The 10,000-nt window shown below is 51.6% G+C and overlaps 42 non-coding genes and 6 pseudogenes across 42 annotated transcripts in view; all 48 read left to right on the top strand.

Annotated features, from left to right (window-relative positions):
- Positions 1–31, top strand: part of LOC120923078 — a 119-nt gene extending 88 nt beyond the window's left edge. Inside the window, exon 1 of the ribosomal RNA XR_005745667.1 lies at positions 1–31. This exon is cut by the window's left edge and continues 88 nt beyond it. This is a non-coding gene — a ribosomal RNA (5S ribosomal RNA).
- Positions 32–121: 90 nt separating this feature from the next.
- LOC120923077 lies at positions 122–240 on the top strand. Its single transcript, XR_005745666.1, has one exon. It is a non-coding gene; the product is annotated as a 5S ribosomal RNA (ribosomal RNA).
- Positions 241–330: 90 nt separating this feature from the next.
- On the top strand, positions 331–449 carry LOC120923075. Its single transcript, XR_005745664.1, has one exon. It is a non-coding gene; the product is annotated as a 5S ribosomal RNA (ribosomal RNA).
- A 90-nt stretch (positions 450–539) lies between these two features.
- On the top strand, positions 540–658 carry LOC120923074. Its single transcript, XR_005745663.1, has one exon. It is a non-coding gene; the product is annotated as a 5S ribosomal RNA (ribosomal RNA).
- A 90-nt stretch (positions 659–748) lies between these two features.
- LOC120923072 lies at positions 749–867 on the top strand. The gene has a single exon (XR_005745662.1). It is a non-coding gene; the product is annotated as a 5S ribosomal RNA (ribosomal RNA).
- A 90-nt stretch (positions 868–957) lies between these two features.
- Positions 958–1,076, top strand: LOC120923071. Its single transcript, XR_005745661.1, has one exon. It is a non-coding gene; the product is annotated as a 5S ribosomal RNA (ribosomal RNA).
- A 90-nt stretch (positions 1,077–1,166) lies between these two features.
- LOC120923070 lies at positions 1,167–1,285 on the top strand. Its single transcript, XR_005745660.1, has one exon. It is a non-coding gene; the product is annotated as a 5S ribosomal RNA (ribosomal RNA).
- A 90-nt stretch (positions 1,286–1,375) lies between these two features.
- On the top strand, positions 1,376–1,494 carry LOC120923069. Its single transcript, XR_005745659.1, has one exon. It is a non-coding gene; the product is annotated as a 5S ribosomal RNA (ribosomal RNA).
- Positions 1,495–1,584: 90 nt separating this feature from the next.
- LOC120923068 lies at positions 1,585–1,703 on the top strand. The gene has a single exon (XR_005745658.1). It is a non-coding gene; the product is annotated as a 5S ribosomal RNA (ribosomal RNA).
- A 90-nt stretch (positions 1,704–1,793) lies between these two features.
- LOC120923067 lies at positions 1,794–1,912 on the top strand. The gene has a single exon (XR_005745657.1). It is a non-coding gene; the product is annotated as a 5S ribosomal RNA (ribosomal RNA).
- Positions 1,913–2,002: 90 nt separating this feature from the next.
- On the top strand, positions 2,003–2,121 carry LOC120923066. The gene has a single exon (XR_005745656.1). It is a non-coding gene; the product is annotated as a 5S ribosomal RNA (ribosomal RNA).
- A 91-nt stretch (positions 2,122–2,212) lies between these two features.
- On the top strand, positions 2,213–2,331 carry LOC120923065. The gene has a single exon (XR_005745655.1). It is a non-coding gene; the product is annotated as a 5S ribosomal RNA (ribosomal RNA).
- A 90-nt stretch (positions 2,332–2,421) lies between these two features.
- LOC120923063 lies at positions 2,422–2,540 on the top strand. The gene has a single exon (XR_005745653.1). It is a non-coding gene; the product is annotated as a 5S ribosomal RNA (ribosomal RNA).
- Positions 2,541–2,630: 90 nt separating this feature from the next.
- On the top strand, positions 2,631–2,749 carry LOC120923062. The gene has a single exon (XR_005745652.1). It is a non-coding gene; the product is annotated as a 5S ribosomal RNA (ribosomal RNA).
- A 90-nt stretch (positions 2,750–2,839) lies between these two features.
- Positions 2,840–2,959, top strand: LOC120923136. The gene has a single exon (XR_005745722.1). It is a non-coding gene; the product is annotated as a 5S ribosomal RNA (ribosomal RNA).
- A 90-nt stretch (positions 2,960–3,049) lies between these two features.
- LOC120923061 lies at positions 3,050–3,168 on the top strand. Its single transcript, XR_005745651.1, has one exon. It is a non-coding gene; the product is annotated as a 5S ribosomal RNA (ribosomal RNA).
- A 90-nt stretch (positions 3,169–3,258) lies between these two features.
- LOC120923060 lies at positions 3,259–3,377 on the top strand. Its single transcript, XR_005745650.1, has one exon. It is a non-coding gene; the product is annotated as a 5S ribosomal RNA (ribosomal RNA).
- A 91-nt stretch (positions 3,378–3,468) lies between these two features.
- LOC120923059 lies at positions 3,469–3,587 on the top strand. The gene has a single exon (XR_005745649.1). It is a non-coding gene; the product is annotated as a 5S ribosomal RNA (ribosomal RNA).
- Positions 3,588–3,677: 90 nt separating this feature from the next.
- LOC120923058 lies at positions 3,678–3,796 on the top strand. The gene has a single exon (XR_005745648.1). It is a non-coding gene; the product is annotated as a 5S ribosomal RNA (ribosomal RNA).
- Positions 3,797–3,886: 90 nt separating this feature from the next.
- LOC120923057 lies at positions 3,887–4,005 on the top strand. Its single transcript, XR_005745647.1, has one exon. It is a non-coding gene; the product is annotated as a 5S ribosomal RNA (ribosomal RNA).
- Positions 4,006–4,095: 90 nt separating this feature from the next.
- On the top strand, positions 4,096–4,214 carry LOC120923056. The gene has a single exon (XR_005745646.1). It is a non-coding gene; the product is annotated as a 5S ribosomal RNA (ribosomal RNA).
- Positions 4,215–4,304: 90 nt separating this feature from the next.
- LOC120923055 lies at positions 4,305–4,423 on the top strand. The gene has a single exon (XR_005745645.1). It is a non-coding gene; the product is annotated as a 5S ribosomal RNA (ribosomal RNA).
- A 91-nt stretch (positions 4,424–4,514) lies between these two features.
- Positions 4,515–4,633, top strand: LOC120923054. The gene has a single exon (XR_005745644.1). It is a non-coding gene; the product is annotated as a 5S ribosomal RNA (ribosomal RNA).
- Positions 4,634–4,723: 90 nt separating this feature from the next.
- Positions 4,724–4,842, top strand: LOC120923052. The gene has a single exon (XR_005745642.1). It is a non-coding gene; the product is annotated as a 5S ribosomal RNA (ribosomal RNA).
- Positions 4,843–4,932: 90 nt separating this feature from the next.
- Positions 4,933–5,051, top strand: LOC120923051. The gene has a single exon (XR_005745641.1). It is a non-coding gene; the product is annotated as a 5S ribosomal RNA (ribosomal RNA).
- A 90-nt stretch (positions 5,052–5,141) lies between these two features.
- Positions 5,142–5,260, top strand: LOC120923050. The gene has a single exon (XR_005745640.1). It is a non-coding gene; the product is annotated as a 5S ribosomal RNA (ribosomal RNA).
- Positions 5,261–5,350: 90 nt separating this feature from the next.
- LOC120923049 lies at positions 5,351–5,469 on the top strand. Its single transcript, XR_005745639.1, has one exon. It is a non-coding gene; the product is annotated as a 5S ribosomal RNA (ribosomal RNA).
- A 90-nt stretch (positions 5,470–5,559) lies between these two features.
- Positions 5,560–5,678, top strand: LOC120923048. The gene has a single exon (XR_005745638.1). It is a non-coding gene; the product is annotated as a 5S ribosomal RNA (ribosomal RNA).
- A 90-nt stretch (positions 5,679–5,768) lies between these two features.
- Positions 5,769–5,887, top strand: LOC120923046. The gene has a single exon (XR_005745637.1). It is a non-coding gene; the product is annotated as a 5S ribosomal RNA (ribosomal RNA).
- A 90-nt stretch (positions 5,888–5,977) lies between these two features.
- On the top strand, positions 5,978–6,097 carry LOC120923139. The gene has a single exon (XR_005745725.1). It is a non-coding gene; the product is annotated as a 5S ribosomal RNA (ribosomal RNA).
- Positions 6,098–6,187: 90 nt separating this feature from the next.
- LOC120923045 lies at positions 6,188–6,306 on the top strand. The gene has a single exon (XR_005745636.1). It is a non-coding gene; the product is annotated as a 5S ribosomal RNA (ribosomal RNA).
- Positions 6,307–6,397: 91 nt separating this feature from the next.
- On the top strand, positions 6,398–6,516 carry LOC120923044. Its single transcript, XR_005745635.1, has one exon. It is a non-coding gene; the product is annotated as a 5S ribosomal RNA (ribosomal RNA).
- Positions 6,517–6,606: 90 nt separating this feature from the next.
- LOC120923043 lies at positions 6,607–6,725 on the top strand. Its single transcript, XR_005745634.1, has one exon. It is a non-coding gene; the product is annotated as a 5S ribosomal RNA (ribosomal RNA).
- Positions 6,726–6,816: 91 nt separating this feature from the next.
- Positions 6,817–6,935, top strand: LOC120923132. Its single transcript, XR_005745718.1, has one exon. It is a non-coding gene; the product is annotated as a 5S ribosomal RNA (ribosomal RNA).
- Positions 6,936–7,025: 90 nt separating this feature from the next.
- Positions 7,026–7,145, top strand: LOC120923138. Its single transcript, XR_005745724.1, has one exon. It is a non-coding gene; the product is annotated as a 5S ribosomal RNA (ribosomal RNA).
- Positions 7,146–7,235: 90 nt separating this feature from the next.
- On the top strand, positions 7,236–7,353 carry LOC120923140. Its single transcript, XR_005745726.1, has one exon. It is a non-coding gene; the product is annotated as a 5S ribosomal RNA (ribosomal RNA).
- Positions 7,354–7,443: 90 nt separating this feature from the next.
- LOC120923042 lies at positions 7,444–7,562 on the top strand. The gene has a single exon (XR_005745633.1). It is a non-coding gene; the product is annotated as a 5S ribosomal RNA (ribosomal RNA).
- An 89-nt stretch (positions 7,563–7,651) lies between these two features.
- On the top strand, positions 7,652–7,770 carry LOC120923040. The gene has a single exon (XR_005745630.1). It is a non-coding gene; the product is annotated as a 5S ribosomal RNA (ribosomal RNA).
- A 90-nt stretch (positions 7,771–7,860) lies between these two features.
- LOC120923039 lies at positions 7,861–7,979 on the top strand. The gene has a single exon (XR_005745629.1). It is a non-coding gene; the product is annotated as a 5S ribosomal RNA (ribosomal RNA).
- Positions 7,980–8,071: 92 nt separating this feature from the next.
- Positions 8,072–8,190, top strand: LOC120923038. Its single transcript, XR_005745628.1, has one exon. It is a non-coding gene; the product is annotated as a 5S ribosomal RNA (ribosomal RNA).
- Positions 8,191–8,280: 90 nt separating this feature from the next.
- On the top strand, positions 8,281–8,399 carry LOC120923037. The gene has a single exon (XR_005745627.1). It is a non-coding gene; the product is annotated as a 5S ribosomal RNA (ribosomal RNA).
- Positions 8,400–8,489: 90 nt separating this feature from the next.
- On the top strand, positions 8,490–8,607 carry LOC120923142. The gene has a single exon (XR_005745728.1). It is a non-coding gene; the product is annotated as a 5S ribosomal RNA (ribosomal RNA).
- A 90-nt stretch (positions 8,608–8,697) lies between these two features.
- On the top strand, positions 8,698–8,814 carry LOC120923148 (annotated as a pseudogene).
- Positions 8,815–8,904: 90 nt separating this feature from the next.
- Positions 8,905–9,023, top strand: LOC120923149 (annotated as a pseudogene).
- Positions 9,024–9,113: 90 nt separating this feature from the next.
- Positions 9,114–9,233, top strand: LOC120923154 (annotated as a pseudogene).
- Positions 9,234–9,323: 90 nt separating this feature from the next.
- On the top strand, positions 9,324–9,436 carry LOC120923155 (annotated as a pseudogene).
- An 88-nt stretch (positions 9,437–9,524) lies between these two features.
- On the top strand, positions 9,525–9,641 carry LOC120923153 (annotated as a pseudogene).
- Positions 9,642–9,731: 90 nt separating this feature from the next.
- LOC120923150 lies at positions 9,732–9,849 on the top strand (annotated as a pseudogene).
- Positions 9,850–10,000: the final 151 nt, after the last annotated feature.

Here is a 10,000-nt window from a genome sequence, read left to right as displayed (position 1 = left end):
GACCGCCTGGGAATACCAGGTGCTGTAGGCTTTTTTGTTTTGGTGGAGTCTTGAATCTCTTTTTTCCCCCAGTCTTTCTTCCATGCTATCTTCAAGAGAGTTAAGGACAGCCATGGTTATCGCCTACGGCCACATCACCTTGAAAGCGCCCGATCTCGTCTGATCTCGGAGGCTAAGCAGGGTCGGGCCTGGTTAGTACCTGGATGGGAGACCGCCTGGGAATACCAGGTGCTGTAGGCTTTTTTGTTTTGGTGGAGTCTTGAATCTCTTTTTTCCCCCAGTCTTTCTTCCATGCTATCTTCAAGAGAGTTAAGGACAGCCATGGTTATCGCCTACGGCCACATCACCTTGAAAGCGCCCGATCTCGTCTGATCTCGGAGGCTAAGCAGGGTCGGGCCTGGTTAGTACCTGGATGGGAGACCGCCTGGGAATACCAGGTGCTGTAGGCTTTTTTGTTTTGGTGGAGTCTTGAATCTCTTTTTTCCCCCAGTCTTTCTTCCATGCTATCTTCAAGAGAGTTAAGGACAGCCATGGTTATCGCCTACGGCCACATCACCTTGAAAGCGCCCGATCTCGTCTGATCTCGGAGGCTAAGCAGGGTCGGGCCTGGTTAGTACCTGGATGGGAGACCGCCTGGGAATACCAGGTGCTGTAGGCTTTTTTGTTTTGGTGGAGTCTTGAATCTCTTTTTTCCCCCAGTCTTTCTTCCATGCTATCTTCAAGAGAGTTAAGGACAGCCATGGTTATCGCCTACGGCCACATCACCTTGAAAGCGCCCGATCTCGTCTGATCTCGGAGGCTAAGCAGGGTCGGGCCTGGTTAGTACCTGGATGGGAGACCGCCTGGGAATACCAGGTGCTGTAGGCTTTTTTGTTTTGGTGGAGTCTTGAATCTCTTTTTTCCCCCAGTCTTTCTTCCATGCTATCTTCAAGAGAGTTAAGGACAGCCATGGTTATCGCCTACGGCCACATCACCTTGAAAGCGCCCGATCTCGTCTGATCTCGGAGGCTAAGCAGGGTCGGGCCTGGTTAGTACCTGGATGGGAGACCGCCTGGGAATACCAGGTGCTGTAGGCTTTTTTGTTTTGGTGGAGTCTTGAATCTCTTTTTTCCCCCAGTCTTTCTTCCATGCTATCTTCAAGAGAGTTAAGGACAGCCATGGTTATCGCCTACGGCCACATCACCTTGAAAGCGCCCGATCTCGTCTGATCTCGGAGGCTAAGCAGGGTCGGGCCTGGTTAGTACCTGGATGGGAGACCGCCTGGGAATACCAGGTGCTGTAGGCTTTTTTGTTTTGGTGGAGTCTTGAATCTCTTTTTTCCCCCAGTCTTTCTTCCATGCTATCTTCAAGAGAGTTAAGGACAGCCATGGTTATCGCCTACGGCCACATCACCTTGAAAGCGCCCGATCTCGTCTGATCTCGGAGGCTAAGCAGGGTCGGGCCTGGTTAGTACCTGGATGGGAGACCGCCTGGGAATACCAGGTGCTGTAGGCTTTTTTGTTTTGGTGGAGTCTTGAATCTCTTTTTTCCCCCAGTCTTTCTTCCATGCTATCTTCAAGAGAGTTAAGGACAGCCATGGTTATCGCCTACGGCCACATCACCTTGAAAGCGCCCGATCTCGTCTGATCTCGGAGGCTAAGCAGGGTCGGGCCTGGTTAGTACCTGGATGGGAGACCGCCTGGGAATACCAGGTGCTGTAGGCTTTTTTGTTTTGGTGGAGTCTTGAATCTCTTTTTTCCCCCAGTCTTTCTTCCATGCTATCTTCAAGAGAGTTAAGGACAGCCATGGTTATCGCCTACGGCCACATCACCTTGAAAGCGCCCGATCTCGTCTGATCTCGGAGGCTAAGCAGGGTCGGGCCTGGTTAGTACCTGGATGGGAGACCGCCTGGGAATACCAGGTGCTGTAGGCTTTTTTGTTTTGGTGGAGTCTTGAATCTCTTTTTTCCCCCAGTCTTTCTTCCATGCTATCTTCAAGAGAGTTAAGGACAGCCATGGTTATCGCCTACGGCCACATCACCTTGAAAGCGCCCGATCTCGTCTGATCTCGGAGGCTAAGCAGGGTCGGGCCTGGTTAGTACCTGGATGGGAGACCGCCTGGGAATACCAGGTGCTGTAGGCTTTTTTGTTTTGGTGGAGTCTTGAATCTCTTTTTTCCCCCCAGTCTTTCTTCCATGCTATCTTCAAGAGAGTTAAGGACAGCCATGGTTATCGCCTACGGCCACATCACCTTGAAAGCGCCCGATCTCGTCTGATCTCGGAGGCTAAGCAGGGTCGGGCCTGGTTAGTACCTGGATGGGAGACCGCCTGGGAATACCAGGTGCTGTAGGCTTTTTTGTTTTGGTGGAGTCTTGAATCTCTTTTTTCCCCCAGTCTTTCTTCCATGCTATCTTCAAGAGAGTTAAGGACAGCCATGGTTATCGCCTACGGCCACATCACCTTGAAAGCGCCCGATCTCGTCTGATCTCGGAGGCTAAGCAGGGTCGGGCCTGGTTAGTACCTGGATGGGAGACCGCCTGGGAATACCAGGTGCTGTAGGCTTTTTTGTTTTGGTGGAGTCTTGAATCTCTTTTTTCCCCCAGTCTTTCTTCCATGCTATCTTCAAGAGAGTTAAGGACAGCCATGGTTATCGCCTACGGCCACATCACCTTGAAAGCGCCCGATCTCGTCTGATCTCGGAGGCTAAGCAGGGTCGGGCCTGGTTAGTACCTGGATGGGAGACCGCCTGGGAATACCAGGTGCTGTAGGCTTTTTTGTTTTGGTGGAGTCTTGAATCTCTTTTTTCCCCCAGTCTTTCTTCCATGCTATCTTCAAGAGAGTTAAGGACAGCCATGGTTATCGCCTACGGGCCACATCACCTTGAAAGCGCCCGATCTCGTCTGATCTCGGAGGCTAAGCAGGGTCGGGCCTGGTTAGTACCTGGATGGGAGACCGCCTGGGAATACCAGGTGCTGTAGGCTTTTTTGTTTTGGTGGAGTCTTGAATCTCTTTTTTCCCCCAGTCTTTCTTCCATGCTATCTTCAAGAGAGTTAAGGACAGCCATGGTTATCGCCTACGGCCACATCACCTTGAAAGCGCCCGATCTCGTCTGATCTCGGAGGCTAAGCAGGGTCGGGCCTGGTTAGTACCTGGATGGGAGACCGCCTGGGAATACCAGGTGCTGTAGGCTTTTTTGTTTTGGTGGAGTCTTGAATCTCTTTTTTCCCCCAGTCTTTCTTCCATGCTATCTTCAAGAGAGTTAAGGACAGCCATGGTTATCGCCTACGGCCACATCACCTTGAAAGCGCCCGATCTCGTCTGATCTCGGAGGCTAAGCAGGGTCGGGCCTGGTTAGTACCTGGATGGGAGACCGCCTGGGAATACCAGGTGCTGTAGGCTTTTTTGTTTTGGTGGAGTCTTGAATCTCTTTTTTTCCCCCAGTCTTTCTTCCATGCTATCTTCAAGAGAGTTAAGGACAGCCATGGTTATCGCCTACGGCCACATCACCTTGAAAGCGCCCGATCTCGTCTGATCTCGGAGGCTAAGCAGGGTCGGGCCTGGTTAGTACCTGGATGGGAGACCGCCTGGGAATACCAGGTGCTGTAGGCTTTTTTGTTTTGGTGGAGTCTTGAATCTCTTTTTTCCCCCAGTCTTTCTTCCATGCTATCTTCAAGAGAGTTAAGGACAGCCATGGTTATCGCCTACGGCCACATCACCTTGAAAGCGCCCGATCTCGTCTGATCTCGGAGGCTAAGCAGGGTCGGGCCTGGTTAGTACCTGGATGGGAGACCGCCTGGGAATACCAGGTGCTGTAGGCTTTTTTGTTTTGGTGGAGTCTTGAATCTCTTTTTTCCCCCAGTCTTTCTTCCATGCTATCTTCAAGAGAGTTAAGGACAGCCATGGTTATCGCCTACGGCCACATCACCTTGAAAGCGCCCGATCTCGTCTGATCTCGGAGGCTAAGCAGGGTCGGGCCTGGTTAGTACCTGGATGGGAGACCGCCTGGGAATACCAGGTGCTGTAGGCTTTTTTGTTTTGGTGGAGTCTTGAATCTCTTTTTTCCCCCAGTCTTTCTTCCATGCTATCTTCAAGAGAGTTAAGGACAGCCATGGTTATCGCCTACGGCCACATCACCTTGAAAGCGCCCGATCTCGTCTGATCTCGGAGGCTAAGCAGGGTCGGGCCTGGTTAGTACCTGGATGGGAGACCGCCTGGGAATACCAGGTGCTGTAGGCTTTTTTGTTTTGGTGGAGTCTTGAATCTCTTTTTTCCCCCAGTCTTTCTTCCATGCTATCTTCAAGAGAGTTAAGGACAGCCATGGTTATCGCCTACGGCCACATCACCTTGAAAGCGCCCGATCTCGTCTGATCTCGGAGGCTAAGCAGGGTCGGGCCTGGTTAGTACCTGGATGGGAGACCGCCTGGGAATACCAGGTGCTGTAGGCTTTTTTGTTTTGGTGGAGTCTTGAATCTCTTTTTTTCCCCCAGTCTTTCTTCCATGCTATCTTCAAGAGAGTTAAGGACAGCCATGGTTATCGCCTACGGCCACATCACCTTGAAAGCGCCCGATCTCGTCTGATCTCGGAGGCTAAGCAGGGTCGGGCCTGGTTAGTACCTGGATGGGAGACCGCCTGGGAATACCAGGTGCTGTAGGCTTTTTTGTTTTGGTGGAGTCTTGAATCTCTTTTTTCCCCCAGTCTTTCTTCCATGCTATCTTCAAGAGAGTTAAGGACAGCCATGGTTATCGCCTACGGCCACATCACCTTGAAAGCGCCCGATCTCGTCTGATCTCGGAGGCTAAGCAGGGTCGGGCCTGGTTAGTACCTGGATGGGAGACCGCCTGGGAATACCAGGTGCTGTAGGCTTTTTTGTTTTGGTGGAGTCTTGAATCTCTTTTTTCCCCCAGTCTTTCTTCCATGCTATCTTCAAGAGAGTTAAGGACAGCCATGGTTATCGCCTACGGCCACATCACCTTGAAAGCGCCCGATCTCGTCTGATCTCGGAGGCTAAGCAGGGTCGGGCCTGGTTAGTACCTGGATGGGAGACCGCCTGGGAATACCAGGTGCTGTAGGCTTTTTTGTTTTGGTGGAGTCTTGAATCTCTTTTTTCCCCCAGTCTTTCTTCCATGCTATCTTCAAGAGAGTTAAGGACAGCCATGGTTATCGCCTACGGCCACATCACCTTGAAAGCGCCCGATCTCGTCTGATCTCGGAGGCTAAGCAGGGTCGGGCCTGGTTAGTACCTGGATGGGAGACCGCCTGGGAATACCAGGTGCTGTAGGCTTTTTTGTTTTGGTGGAGTCTTGAATCTCTTTTTTCCCCCAGTCTTTCTTCCATGCTATCTTCAAGAGAGTTAAGGACAGCCATGGTTATCGCCTACGGCCACATCACCTTGAAAGCGCCCGATCTCGTCTGATCTCGGAGGCTAAGCAGGGTCGGGCCTGGTTAGTACCTGGATGGGAGACCGCCTGGGAATACCAGGTGCTGTAGGCTTTTTTGTTTTGGTGGAGTCTTGAATCTCTTTTTTCCCCCAGTCTTTCTTCCATGCTATCTTCAAGAGAGTTAAGGACAGCCATGGTTATCGCCTACGGCCACATCACCTTGAAAGCGCCCGATCTCGTCTGATCTCGGAGGCTAAGCAGGGTCGGGCCTGGTTAGTACCTGGATGGGAGACCGCCTGGGAATACCAGGTGCTGTAGGCTTTTTTGTTTTGGTGGAGTCTTGAATCTCTTTTTTCCCCCAGTCTTTCTTCCATGCTATCTTCAAGAGAGTTAAGGACAGCCATGGTTATCGCCTACGGCCACATCACCTTGAAAGCGCCCGATCTCGTCTGATCTCGGAGGCTAAGCAGGGTCGGGCCTGGTTAGTACCTGGATGGGAGACCGCCTGGGAATACCAGGTGCTGTAGGCTTTTTTGTTTTGGTGGAGTCTTGAATCTCTTTTTTCCCCCAGTCTTTCTTCCATGCTATCTTCAAGAGAGTTAAGGACAGCCATGGTTATCGCCTACGGCCACATCACCTTGAAAGCGCCCGATCTCGTCTGATCTCGGAGGCTAAGCAGGGTCGGGCCCTGGTTAGTACCTGGATGGGAGACCGCCTGGGAATACCAGGTGCTGTAGGCTTTTTTGTTTTGGTGGAGTCTTGAATCTCTTTTTTCCCCCAGTCTTTCTTCCATGCTATCTTCAAGAGAGTTAAGGACAGCCATGGTTATCGCCTACGGCCACATCACCTTGAAAGCGCCCGATCTCGTCTGATCTCGGAGGCTAAGCAGGGTCGGGCCTGGTTAGTACCTGGATGGGAGACCGCCTGGGAATACCAGGTGCTGTAGGCTTTTTTGTTTTGGTGGAGTCTTGAATCTCTTTTTTCCCCCCAGTCTTTCTTCCATGCTATCTTCAAGAGAGTTAAGGACAGCCATGGTTATCGCCTACGGCCACATCACCTTGAAAGCGCCCGATCTCGTCTGATCTCGGAGGCTAAGCAGGGTCGGGCCTGGTTAGTACCTGGATGGGAGACCGCCTGGGAATACCAGGTGCTGTAGGCTTTTTTGTTTTGGTGGAGTCTTGAATCTCTTTTTTCCCCCAGTCTTTCTTCCATGCTATCTTCAAGAGAGTTAAGGACAGCCATGGTTATCGCCTACGGCCACATCACCTTGAAAGCGCCCGATCTCGTCTGATCTCGGAGGCTAAGCAGGGTCGGGCCTGGTTAGTACCTGGATGGGAGACCGCCTGGGAATACCAGGTGCTGTAGGCTTTTTTGTTTTGGTGGAGTCTTGAATCTCTTTTTTCCCCCAGTCTTTCTTCCATGCTATCTTCAAGAGAGTTAAGGACAGCCATGGTTATCGCCCTACGGCCACATCACCTTGAAAGCGCCCGATCTCGTCTGATCTCGGAGGCTAAGCAGGGTCGGGCCTGGTTAGTACCTGGATGGGAGACCGCCTGGGAATACCAGGTGCTGTAGGCTTTTTTGTTTTGGTGGAGTCTTGAATCTCTTTTTTCCCCCAGTCTTTCTTCCATGCTATCTTCAAGAGAGTTAAGGACAGCCATGGTTATCGCCTACGGCCACATCACCTTGAAAGCGCCCGATCTCGTCTGATCTCGGAGGCTAAGCAGGGTCGGGCCCTGGTTAGTACCTGGATGGGAGACCGCCTGGGAATACCAGGTGCTGTAGGCTTTTTTGTTTTGGTGGAGTCTTGAATCTCTTTTTTCCCCCAGTCTTTCTTCCATGCTATCTTCAAGAGAGTTAAGGACAGCCATGGTTATCGCCTACGGCCACATCACCTTGAAAGCGCCGATCTCGTCTGATCTCGGAGGCTAAGCAGGGTCGGGCCTGGTTAGTACCTGGATGGGAGACCGCCTGGGAATACCAGGTGCTGTAGGCTTTTTTGTTTTGGTGGAGTCTTGAATCTCTTTTTTCCCCCAGTCTTTCTTCCATGCTATCTTCAAGAGAGTTAAGGACAGCCATGGTTATCGCCTACGGCCACATCACCTTGAAAGCGCCCGATCTCGTCTGATCTCGGAGGCTAAGCAGGGTCGGGCCTGGTTAGTACCTGGATGGGAGACCGCCTGGGAATACCAGGTGCTGTAGGCTTTTTTGTTTTGGTGAGTCTTGAATCTCTTTTTTCCCCCAGTCTTTCTTCCATGCTATCTTCAAGAGAGTTAAGGACAGCCATGGTTATCGCCTACGGCCACATCACCTTGAAAGCGCCCGATCTCGTCTGATCTCGGAGGCTAAGCAGGGTCGGGCCTGGTTAGTACCTGGATGGGAGACCGCCTGGGAATACCAGGTGCTGTAGGCTTTTTTGTTTTGGTGGAGTCTTGAATCTCTTTTTTCCCCCAGTCTTTCTTCCATGCTATCTTCAAGAGAGTTAAGGACAGCCATGGTTATCGCCTACGGCCACATCACCTTGAAAGCGCCCGATCTCGTCTGATCTCGGAGGCTAAGCAGGGTCGGGCCTGGTTAGTACCTGGATGGGAGACCGCCTGGGAATACCAGGTGCTGTAGGCTTTTTTGTTTTTGGTGGAGTCTTGAATCTCTTTTTTCCCCCAGTCTTTCTTCCATGCTATCTTCAAGAGAGTTAAGGACAGCCATGGTATATCGCCTACGGCCACATCACCTTGAAAGCGCCCGATCTCGTCTGATCTCGGAGGCTAAGCAGGGTCGGGCCTGGTTAGTACCTGGATGGGAGACCGCCTGGGAATACCAGGTGCTGTAGGCTTTTTTGTTTTGGTGGAGTCTTGAATCTCTTTTTTCCCCCAGTCTTTCTTCCATGCTATCTTCAAGAGAGTTAAGGACAGCCATGGTTATCGCCTACGGCCACATCACCTTGAAAGCGCCCGATCTCGTCTGATCTCGGAGGCTAAGCAGGGTCGGGCCTGGTTAGTACCTGGATGGGAGACCGCCTGGGAATACCAGGTGCTGTAGGCTTTTTTTGTTTGGTGGAGTCTTGAATCTCTTTTTTCCCCCAGTCTTTCTTCCATGCTATCTTCAAGAGAGTTAAGGACAGCCATGGTTATCGCCTACGGCCACATCACCTTGAAAGCGCCCGATCTCGTCTGATTCGGAGGCTAAGCAGGGTCGGGCCTGGTTAGTACCTGGATGGGAGACCGCCTGGGAATACCAGGTGCTGTAGGCTTTTTTGTTTTGGTGGAGTCTTGAATCTCTTTTTTCCCCCAGTCTTTCTTCCATGCTATCTTCAAGAGAGTTAAGGACAGCCATGGTTATCGCCTACGGCCACATCACCTTGAAAGCGCCGATCTCGTCTGATCTCGGAGGCTAAGCAGGGTCGGGCCTGGTTAGTACTGGATGGGAGACCGCCTGGGAATACCAGGTGCTGTAGGCTTTTTTGTTTTGGTGGAGTCTTGAATCTCTTTTTTCCCCCAGTCTTTCTTCCATGCTATCTTCAAGAGAGTTAAGGACAGCCATGGTTATCGCCTACGGCCACATCACCTTGAAAGCGCCCGATCTCGTCTGATCTCGGAGGCTAAGCAGGGTCGGGCCTGGTTTAGTACCTGGATGGGAGACGCCTGGGAATACCAGGTGCTGTAGGCTTTTTTGTTTTGGTGGAGTCTTGAATCTCTTTTTTCCCCCAGTCTTTCTTCCATGCTATCTTCAAGAGAGTTAAGGACAGCCATGGTTATCGCCTACGGCCACATCACCTTGAAAGCGCCCGATCTCGTCTGATCTCGGAGGCTAAGCAGGGTCGGGCCTGGTTAGTACCGGATGGGAGGAGACCGCCTGGAATACCAGGTGCTGTAGGCTTTTTTGTTTTGGTGGAGTCTTGAATCTCTTTTTTCCCCCAGTCTTTCTTCCATGCTATCTTCAAGAGAGTTAAGGACAGCCATGGTTATCGCCTACGGCCACATCACCTTGAAAAGCGCCGTCTGATCTCGGAGGCTAAGCAGGGTCGGGCCTGGTTAGTACCTGGATGGGAGACCGCCTGGGAATACCAGGTGCTGTAGGCTTTTTTGTTTTGGTGGAGTCTTGAATCTCTTTTTTCCCCAGTCTTTCTTCCATGCTATCTTCAAGAGAGTTAAGGACAGCCATGGTTATGCCTCGGCCACATCACCTTGAAAGCGCCGATCTCGTCTGATCTCGGAGGCTAAGCAGGGTCGGGCCTGGTTAGTACCTGGATGGGAGACCGCCTGGGAATACCAGGTGCTGTAGGCTTTTTTGTTTTGGTGGAGTCTTGAATCTCTTTTTTCCCCCAGTCTTTCTTCCATGCTATCTTCAAGAGAGTTAAGGACAGCCATGGTTATCGCCTACGGGCCACATCACCTTGAAAGCGCCCGATCTCGTTGATCTCGGAGGCTAAGCAGGGTCGGGCCTGGTTAGTACTGGATGGGAGACCGCCTGGGAATACCAGGTGCTGTAGGCTTTTTTGTTTTGGTGGAGTCTTGAATCTCTTTTTTCCCCAGTCTTTCTTCCATGCTATCTTCAAGAGAGTTAAGGACAGCCATGGTTATCGCCTACGGCCACATCACCTTGAAAAGCGCCCGATCTCGTCTGATCTCGGAAGGGGCTAAGCA

This window comes from Rana temporaria, unplaced genomic scaffold, assembly GCF_905171775.1.
Source record: "Rana temporaria unplaced genomic scaffold, aRanTem1.1, whole genome shotgun sequence".
NCBI classification, from domain to species: Eukaryota; Metazoa; Chordata; class Amphibia; order Anura; family Ranidae; genus Rana; species Rana temporaria.
Note: the sequence above shows the minus strand (reverse complement) of the source record. Positions and strands in the feature narration are given on the sequence as shown.